Below are 11,199 nucleotides of genomic sequence, written 5' to 3'. Positions count from 1 at the left end.
GGCTGCATCGATTCCTTGCTGGTTCTGTTGGATTGATTTAGACTCCTTGTTGGTTCTGTTGATTAGTTGTTTGCAAGCATGTCAGGTTCAGATATTACTACTGCTACTTCTGGGATTGCCAGACAAGCAAGGACTGAGTATTTACCTTTCGCTGCTCCTATCAAACTTGATGGAACTAATTACTTAATGTGGTCCATGTCTACTTATTTGAGCATTGCGGGTCGAGGACTTACTTTACATATTATTGGCAGTGACTCAAAGCCAGCCGAAACTGGTCCTCTTTAGGATCGATGGGTGTCCAACATAGTTGTCACGGCGCCTAGGCGAACCACGGCATTGAAGGTTTGTCTAAGCGCTTAGGTGCCTGCCTAGGCGGCACCTAGGCGGTCTAAGCGCCCTAGTACTATTTTAATATATCTAATATATCTAGTAGACTAGTACAGTAATGATATACATTTTTTCTTATCAAGAATGAATACTATAAGTAACATTAAGAGACAAAAAAGGACACTTTAAGCAACATCAAGAGACAAGAATCTCCATAATAGCCATATCAATGCAAAATGACATTATACTTATTTGCTAAAATGAGAAACTCACAAATGATAGAACAAAATATATAATATATAAAGAAGTGTATATTCAATTATTCATTAAAAAAAAAAAACAAAGCAATAATATAAAAGGCACAATAACATTTACTAAGAAATGAAGACCTATATTAAGCACATAATAAATATACAATTTTACATGTGTTAAAATTTCTTACCTCTAAGATGCCCAATTCCCAAGTTCCCAACATTCCATTGTTTAAAAAATCAGCATCTATTTAATGGAAAACATAAAAATCAAACCTCAAACCAAGGATGTTAAACTTTAATAAGATTTGAAACAATAAAATATACCATCAATAGTAAACTACTAAAGTATCCCCTATCAAAATTCAAAACAACAAAATACTCATAAGTCATAAATCCAATTATCCAAATATCCCTATTGTTCTTGTTCAATCATAATCAAACTAACAAAACATCTATTCCTTGTTGCGGTTGCTGCCCCATAGAATCAGTAGGCCTATCACCAAAGTCTTCCTCAACATTTTCATCATCGTTCCCACCATCTTCGACCTCTTCTTCAAATTCTCCAGTTTCTCCTTCATTTGATTCTTCTTCAACAACACCTCTCCCCTTAGCACGACGTATATAGCAAACATTGGTTGCACCTGCACTTGCTGATGTTTGAGTCCTCCTTGGTAGATTACGGCCCCCAATCAATGTAGATGCGCCAACTGCTCTATCAACATCTCCCCATGTGAGATTGTCTCCAGGATGGACTAAATCTTCATCTTGCTGAGCAACCATCCACTCGCTACTCCAATTTAACTCATCAAGTAATAGTGGATCATAATTGTCGCCCTTTTCAATCCTTTCTTTGAACCTTGAATGAAGACGCCGATTATATTGGATATAGACTAGATCATTCAAGCGTTGATGTTCTAGTCTATTCCTCTTCTTGGCGTGAATCTGAATTCATAACCAAATAATCATAATTTATAACATCAACCTCTTTATTTAAGACTTTAAGTAAAGAAAATAGATGTAAAAAAACTACAAAATACTTATTACTTACAAAGCCAAATATGCTCCAGTTGCGCTCGCAACCAGAAGCGGAGCAACAAAGGCCTAATATACGTACTACAATTTGCTGAAGGTGTGGCAGTTGAAGTTCCACGTGTTTCCGACCAAGTTATTATAAAATATAATGTGTAAGAGAAAAAAAAAAAATCAGAAACACAATTACACAAATACACATATAATAATTCAATACTTGTTCAATTTAAAGTACTTACTACTATCCAATGCTGTCCCGCGTGTCTGGTGTCTAATAGCCAAAGTCTTTGCAAATGCACCTTCACTTTTTCTATACATATTAGACTCACAAATGATTTTATCTTGGATAGATAAATCGAGCACCAGTCTTATAATTAATTAATTACATCATTAAAAGATTCTTGCAATTTACAAATGTTTGGAGGAGAGATTGTAGGATCATCAATGTACTCAAAAAACTTGGTAGCATTAAGATAAAATGCTGCAACATATAAAGCTTGATCCATTTGACACTCCCAATGCCTATCAACAATTGCAATCACTTTCTTCCGTAATCTTTCCTTGTTCCCAAAATTCCGTTTTATACTATTTTTTGCCACTTCCATTGCCATATAAACTTTAGGCTCCGCATCCACCAACCTCAAGACAACTAGAATTGGTTGCGATGCTCTAAGGCAATCTTGCAAACCATTCCAAAATGTTTGAGCAAGGGTTGTATCAAGAACTCTATTACCTTCCTCTGTCAAAGACAACTTTGAATTCTTCCAATCATCAGAAATAAACAGATGCCTTAAGGCATCCTTGTGCCTTAACAAACTTTGCAAGGGGAGGAATGAAGTGGCAAACCTTGTAACACTAGCTCTCACTAGGTCCATCCCATTTGTTTTCTTCCTCATAGCATAAAGGAGTGTAGTTTGCCTATAAATAAATCTTGTAATTCTTTTTGCCTTCACAATTACTCCCTTATAACTTCTTAAGTGGCCAATGTCCAACATTAGATCCAAACAATGAGCTGCACAAGGAGTCCAAAACAGCTTCTTTCTCTTCTCAATCAACAATCTACCAGCAACAACTTAATTGTCTGTTACTACTTGTACCACATTGTCTTCCCCAATTTCTTCAATTTTGTTGTCAAGCAACTGAAATAGCATTTGTGCAGTTTGAACCTCACTAGATGCATCTACAGAACCCATAAAATAAGTGCCCAATGGACAATTGACAAGGAAATTTATTAGGTGTCTTCCTCTAGTGTCAGTCCACCCATCCGACATAAGAGTGCATCCATGTTTTTTCCAATAGGCTTCATATTTCTTCTTGATTGCATCAACTCTAGACTTCTCATCCTCTAAACATGGAACTCTCAACTCATGATAAGAAGGGGGCTTAAGTCCTGACCCAAACTGCCCAACGGCTTCAATTATCTCTTCAATGCTCCTCTAACTTTGCTGCATTGAATGGGATGCCAGCTTCATAAAACCACCTTGCAATATAAGAACAAGTATTCTTTCTCTCTGCATTGGATTTTGAAGCGGCTCTCAATTGTTGTTTAAGTAGGACCCTTAGACCGCCTATCAGCAACCACTTCTTCAGGAGTCCGCCTAACAAAGGCATCCATCGGACCCCTTAGTAGCGATGTATCTATAGTAGATTTCATCTTTTTAGCTGCTGTCCTAGAGCTTGGAGTTGGAGTTGGGACAAGGTTTACTCTTGTTGAAGCTTGGGACTAATGAAAGGTTAAATCACGAATGATCTAATCCCAGGCAGGATCTTGATCTCAATCAATAAACTTTAGATTAAGGGAACAAATCAGCAAATAAAACAGAAGATAGAAGAGAAGATGGAGGGATAGAAGGGTAATGGGGATAGAGGGCTGTCTCAGCCGTGGGATTCTCACCCTCAACTCTCTCAGTTGATCTCTCAGCCTTTCTCAGGACAATAGTTTGCCAAAGCAAGCTTCATTTGTTTCATTCATTCTATTCTTCAAAAACTTACAATAAGGCCTCCATATATAGTGAGGGCTTAACCAAAACAGTAGTAGATACTTGCTGATGAGAAGCTGCTTACAAGCTGTTGCTGCGAAATGGCTTGATGAAGACAAATTGGCTGGTCCAATTCTGTCCAATTCTGTCCCAAAGTTAGGGACTGGTTAGGCTCGTGCTGACTGGTCTTGGCTGGACTGGTTTGATTGTATGTCAGCCCATGCATGGGGCTGGGATCTACATCAGGGACTCTCCAGTTGGGGCCTAGTTTCTAGAGACTGCACTTCCCCTCCACTTTCCAACTGTATAAGCAACTCTCTTTGGTGGTGATGGCTATCAACATCATAATCATCTAAAACATCAACCTTTCTCTTTTGATTTCGTACTATAGCCTCATGCATCTCCCTACTAATCGCTGCAGTTGTTTTAGTGCACTTGACTACATCTCCAAACCCACCGACTAAGTGTTGCTTTAGTCTTTTAACTCCCCATCTACCATTCTTACCACATAGCGAACATCGAACTAAGTTCTTGTCTGTAAGTTCTGGCCAATATCCATATTTCCAGCCAGGATCTTTTGACTTGGCCTTCCTAGCAGGATCTTTAGATGGATCATATGCTGCAGTGCTACCACTACCAGTAATGGTAGGACTACTAGCATTATTAGCCATGTAATGTGTACTTGAAAACTATAAAAAAAAAAGAGCATATAAAATTACAAATATATCAACAAACAAAGCATACATAACAGCATAAATTAAGCAAATATACAATGATACATAAGTAACATAACAGCAGTTAAGCACTTAAGCAAGAGAAAGAATAGAAAAACAGAATTACAGAAAAAAGAAGAAGTTAAAAACAGTATTACATAATAGAACTTATAGAAGGGGGAAAATGGAGCAAGAAGGGAGCAAGAGTTGCAAGAAGTTTCAACAGAAAAAAAGAAAAACAGAGAGGGAGACGTAAGTTTTAAGTTGTTCTTGTTCTACAGAAAAAAAAAACAGGTGGTGGGGGTCGAAGAGAAACAGAGAGGGAGAGTGGGAGACGGTTAAAAAAAAGGGAAGAAGAAGAGGAAGGAATAGGAACAGAAAAAAAAAATACAGGGAGGGAGACTGTAAGACTGTTCAAGTGTTCAACAAAAAAAAAAAAGGGAGGAAGAAGAAGTGTTGCAGAACTGCAGAAGAAGAAGGAATAGGAAAAAAAAACAGAGGGGAGAAGGTTAAGATTTAAGAAGTTTCAACAGGAAAAAAAAACAGGGGGTAGGGGTCGAAGGGAAACAGAGGGGAGAAGGTTAAGAAGAAAAAAAAAACAGGGGGTGGGGGTCGAAGGGAAACAGAGGGGAGAAGGAAGAAAAAAAAACAGGGGGTGGGGGTCGAAGGGAAACAGAGGGGAGAAGGTTAAGAAGAAAAAAAAAACAGGGGGTGGGGGTCGAAGAGAAACAGAGGGAGAGTGGGACTGTGGGAGATGGTAAAAAAAGGGAGGAAGAAGAAGTGTTGCAGATGGAATAGGAACATAAAAAAAAAAAAAGGATACCCGTTACACTTTCAAAAGAGAAGAAGAAGTGTTGCAGAAATTAGAGGAAGAGAAAAAAAAAAAAAAAAACTTACCGTTTCACAGGAAGAAGGCTGAAGGACTGAAGCAGACACCGTCCGGCAGCTTTGGGAGGAAGAAGACACGCACTTAGGTTTTCACCTTCTTTCAATTTCTTTTCCCTTTCTATTCGTGTCAACTTCTTTTCACTTTTTATTCTTCTAAACTTTTCAACTTCTTCTCTTTTTTTTTGTGTTTTTTACCTTATGATCCAATGTGTCTCACTAAAATAACAATCTGTACACAAGCCAATGGAATATAAATAAAAAGAATAAATAATCATTAGTGGTTATTACACCAAAAAAAAAAACAAAAAAAAAAACAACTATACAATAAAAAGGCACATTAAGTGACCGATTTTGTTCATTAGACGCCGCCTGGAGAGTCTAGGCGCTGGCCATTAGTACATACAGTATGGCGGACCATGCTAGGCCCTTTTAAAAAACTTCTCGGACTCCTAGGCGACACCTGGACAACTATGGTGTCCAATGATGCTATGGTGATGTCCTATTTGCTGCACTCTATGCAACCTGACCTCTCCAGTAACTAATTATTGGATACAGCCCATCAAATATGGAGTGCTACCAAGGAGACTTATGGGCAGGTAGGGAATGATGCTCAGGTGTATGAGCTTCGAAAGAAGGTTCATAACACCACACAAAAGGAATTGTCCGTCTCTAAATACTATGCTGCCCTAAAGAGTTTATGACAACAATTGGATCACTACTCTGATTTTTAGCCTTCCACTGCAGCTGATATTGCTGCCTATCGTAAACACGTGGACAAAATTCGTGTCTATGACTTCTTGGCAGGCCTGACTGTTGAATTTGATCCCATTCGTGTGCAAGTGCTTAGCCGATCTCCATTCCTACATTAGAGCAGTCCTTTGCTTTGGTTCATACTGAGGGGACTCGTAGGGCTGCTATGTTGCACATTATTACTGTTGATAGATCTACCTTACAAGCTGGTTCCAGCCCTGCTTCTATTACTATTACCGATGGTGGTAATGCTGCCTCTAAAGAGCCTGTAAAGTGTGAACACTGCAACAAACCCTATCACACTAAGGCTACGTGCTGGAAATTACATGGGAAACCTACTGACTTTGAGGCGAAACGTGGTCGTGGAAAGTCCAAGTCCAAGGCTAATCATACTGAAATTACTGTTGCTACTGCTGCTGCCCCTTCTACAGACATTGGTCTCATTCTGGATGAACTTCTAGCTTTCCGTCGCGTGCTACAGGCCTTTTCAACTCCACCGGCTTCGGCATCTGCACCTGCTGCCCGTCCTGGTTCTCACTTTGCTTTAGGTATTCCAGTCGGTAGCCATTGTGTATTGGCTGTCTCCAGTCCTTGGATTATAAACCGGTGCTATCGACCACATGACTGGTTCCTCCCATGTGTTTCACTAATATTCTCCCTCTTCTGGGAAAGACATTGTTCGAGTGGCTAATGGTTCCCTTTATCTTATATCTAGAAAGGTTTCCATTCACTGCTCTCCTACCCTTACATTATCTTCTGTTTTGCATGTTCTCTCTTTTTCTACTAATCTTCTTTCAATTAGTAGTCTTACCAAAGATTTAAACTGCAAAATAACATTTTTTCCTTCTCATTGTGTCATACAGGATCTGGTGAAAAGGAACACAATTGGGGGTGGTAAGGTACATGGTGGTCTCTACTTACTCGACACGGGTCAGACTTCTCTTCCGCCAGTCTCCAGCTCATCAGTTACATTCAACCACGTCTCCTGATCTCCATCTATGGCATTGTCGGCCTTGCCATCCTCCCCTTAGAACTTTAGCTTTTTTATTTCCTAAGTTAGTCAAAGATTGTAAAATGGATGAGTTTTTATGTGAGGCATGTGTTTTGGCCAAATAGACACGTTCCAGTTATTCTCCTTTGAGTAAAAGAAGTGTTTGCCATTTGCTTTAGTTCATACTAATGTGTGGGGCCCTGCCCGACGTGATTCCATTTCTTGTCATAAATGGTTTGTTTCCTTTATAGATTGTTATACTCAGACCACCTAGGTGTATATGATGCAACAAAACTGATGTAATTCCAGATGGGTGTAATGCCAACTAGAACCAGAACCAGGATCTGCTAGGGTTTAGTATAATCGGCTAGGGCAGAATAGGTGAAATAATGAGATTAGGGTTAGGGTTTAGTGAAGGTTAGGGCTTGATAGTAAGGTTAGGGTAAGTTGATGTGGGGAAGTCTTCCAGTAAAGGTCTTGAGAGGTTTTGATGGAGTTAGGTATGTAACTAAGATGATTAGTGAATTAGGGTTTGGGTTTTTGGGTTTTGGGAAAATAGAATGTAGGAGAATCTAGGGTTTTTAATGAACACCTAAGGTTAGAACCAGAATCGAGTCTCCTTTATGGTGTAGGGGAATGATCGAACCTGGAAAGGTTGGATTTTGATGCGGGAATTGGGCTGGACAGGTTTTAGAGTATGGGGATGTATTTCAGATATGGGGAGATGTTAGGGTTAGGTTTAGAGGATTAGAAAGAGGATTTGGGGTTGGGTTGTTGTACTTGCTGATTTAAGTGAGCTTGAATCTAGAAGCAGAAATCCCAGCAATGAATTGAATCCTCCAAATATCGATCAGGCAGAATTTAGGTAACTTGAAGCTTGAGTACAGAACAATGGAGAGAGAGGCAGTGAAGGCTATCCCAGCCTAGGCATCCCACCCTCACAACCTATCTGAGGATAGTGTTAATTGCATAGCAAATTTCATTCATTAAATCATGGGAGGCTCTCAAGAGCTCTTACTTATATATAGCCTTATGGCTGGACAGAATTCAAACTCTAACTATGACTCAAAACTTAGGTAGGACTCATAACTGAAGTAGGAATACTAACTAGAACTTCTAACTAGGATTCAAACTTGCCTTAGGAATCTTAACTAGAATTACAATTCAAATAAAAACTGAGTAAATAAAATAACAAATAAAAATAAAAGTGACAAATTAAAAGCCCACGATTTTAAGTGCTGGTGTAGCTGTGTAGGGATTCCCCTACACCTACACGATGGCTACTCATGCAGGTGTAGGGAAGAATCCCTACACCTGCGGCTGGTTTTAGACAGCCAATTTACATCAACAAGAGTGAGATTTTTCGCTGTTTTCAGCTCTTTCATCGTATGGTTTAGACCCAATTCAATGCAACCCTAAAAATTCTGCGTAGTGACAATGACAGAGAATACATGGAGGGTTAGTTCCAAACTTATTTGGCTGAAAATGGGATACTTCATCAAACCAGCTGTGTAGACACTCTTGCCTAGAATGGAGTGGCTGAAAGAAAGAATCGTCATCTTTTGAAGGTTGCTCAGGCCATTATGTTTGCACGACAGGTCCCTTCTCAATACTAGAGTAATGCTATCCTTACCACTACCTACTTTATAAACTGCATGCATACCTGTGTTCTTGATGGCCGTGCTCCTACTGCCATTCTCCAGGGTTCTTCTTCTATTGTAGTGCCACAAAATATATTTGGCTGTGTTTGTTATGCTCGTAACCATCATCCTCATGGCAAGCTTGATCCTCGTGGCATTCAGTGTATCTTTTTGGGCTACTCCGCTACCTAAAAAGGATACAAATGTTATCACCCTCCCACTCGGCGTACTCTAGTTACTATGGACATTGTCTACAATGAATCCCTAACGTATTATTCTCAGCCACCTCTTCAGGGGGAGCATGATCCAGTTTTTGAAGGTGTGCCTGCTATACAATCAGTTCCTATTCAGGGGGAGCCATCTCCTCCAGCCTCCACTCCAACCTCTAGTTTGGTTCTTGTTCAAGGGGAGCGTAGACCTATGAGTCAGATTCTTGTTGATAAAGTCTATACCCCGATCCCTAAGCACAAGGAGAAAGCTGAGACTACCATCGATACTGTACCTCTTCTCTAATCGTCAGATCTTGATCCAGAGTCTGCTACACCATCTGGTAAGATCCTTCTCTTGAATTACCTATTGCTGTTCGTAAAGGCATTAGGTCCTGTACTCAACATCCCATCTCCAATGTTGTTTCCTATGATTCTTTGTCTTCTTCCTATCATGCTTTTGTGTCTTCTCTTTCTTCTGTTTCTATTCCACAGAAGTGGCAGGAGGCAATTGTAGATCCAGAGTGGAAAGAAACCATGATGGAAGAGATGAAAGCCTTATAAAAAATGAGACGTGAGAGCTAGTGGTTCTTCCTCCGAGCAAGAAACTAGTCGGCTGTTAATGGGTATTTGTTGTCAAACAGAAGATGGATGGGTCAGTAGATAGATACAAGGCAAAACTTGTGGCTAAGGGGTTTACTCAAACCTATGGGATCGACTACCAGGAGACTTTTGCCCCAGTTGCAAAGTTGAATATTGTTCCGGTTTTATTGTCATATGTTGTCAATCTGGGTTGGAGTTTGCAGCAAATGGACGTAAAATGCCTTTTCTTCATGGAGAGCTGGAAGAGAAAGTTTATATGAAGATTCCTCCAGGTTTTTCTTGTGACAAGACTCATGGGAAGGTTTGCAAACTGAAGCGGGCATTATATGGGCTGAAGCAGTCCCCTCGGGCTTAGTTTGGCAGGTTCCATAAAGCCATGATCTCTGTAGGGTACAAACAGAGATATGTTGATCACACCTTGTTCATCACGCGTTGTGGAGATAAGATCACCCTTCTTATAGTCTATGTCGATGACATAGTTGTGACTGGTAATGATGCTGATGAAGTTTCTCACCTGAAGATTTTCTTGGGATGAGAATTTGAAATAAAAGATCTAGGATAGCTAAGGTACTTCCTTGGAATTGAAGTTGCCCATTCTTCTAAAGGCATTTTTCTCTCCTAAAGGAAGTATGCTCTGGACTTACTCTCAGAGACTGGTTTGTTAGGGTGTCATCCTTGTGATACTCCTTTGGAAGCTACTACTCATATGAAGGAGAAGGATGGTGATCCTATTGGTAAGGGACGTTATCAACGGTTGGTGGGAAAATAGATTTATCTCTCCCACACTAGACCGGACATCGCATTTGCAGTAAGTTTGGTCATTTAGTTCATACATAATCCCTACTCCACTCATATGGCTGTTGTTCTTCATATTCTCTATTACTTGAAGTCAACTCCAGGAAAAGGGATTCTCTTGTCTTCGCATGATCATCTTTGTATTGAGGTTACCCTGATGCTGACTGGGGTGGTAATCTTGATCAGAAATCTACTTTAGGTTATTGTACGTTTGTAGGAGGTAATCTTGTCACGTGGCGTAGTAAGAAACAACATGTTGTGGCAAGGTCAGTGCTGAAGTAGAGTTTCGTGCTATGGTCCAAGGAATCTCTGAGTTATTGTGGCTTCAAAGTTTTCTCCAAGATCTTAGTGGTTTTGTTCAATATCTGATGATGTTGTACTGTGACAACAAAGCAACAATTAGCATTGCCCACTATCCAGTGCAACATGACCGTACCAAACACGTGGAGATTGACAGACACTTCATCAAGGAGAAGTTAGAAAGTTGACAGATTTGTATACCTTTTGTGAAGTCAGGTGATTAGCTTGCAGATGTCTTCACTAAAGGGCTGAGTGGAAAGATGTTTCATACTAATTTAGTCAAGTTGGGCATGTGTGATATCTATGCACCAACTTGAGGGGGACTGTTGAGTTATGTAACCCAAAAGGGTATTTTGGGCTTCTCCCCCATAGCTAGTAGAGTCGGTTATGTGGGGGTTTTATTGGTAATTCTGTCCTTTGAAAGTTATAAATAAAGGGCTTGGTGATCAGATTGATCATTCAAGCATTCCATTCTAAATTGTTCTGTTAACACTTAATAGAGTGAGGTGAGAGTAGACCCCTTAGAGAAAGAGAAAAGCCCAAGTTGATCATAGATCAGATGGAGCTGTGGAGGTTACTGACTTTGCACTAGTCCAATGAGCAAATGTTTGACTAAACCCACCACTTATCATTTGGTTTGTGTTATGTCATGCTGAACCTGAAGAAAAAAATTAGGATTTGCTCAGTAACTTAGGTCAGGTTAATAGTTGCCACCCCTGTAAGA

Source organism: Telopea speciosissima, chromosome 11, assembly GCF_018873765.1.
Source record: "Telopea speciosissima isolate NSW1024214 ecotype Mountain lineage chromosome 11, Tspe_v1, whole genome shotgun sequence".
NCBI classification, from domain to species: domain Eukaryota; kingdom Viridiplantae; phylum Streptophyta; class Magnoliopsida; order Proteales; family Proteaceae; genus Telopea; species Telopea speciosissima.
Note: the sequence above shows the minus strand (reverse complement) of the source record.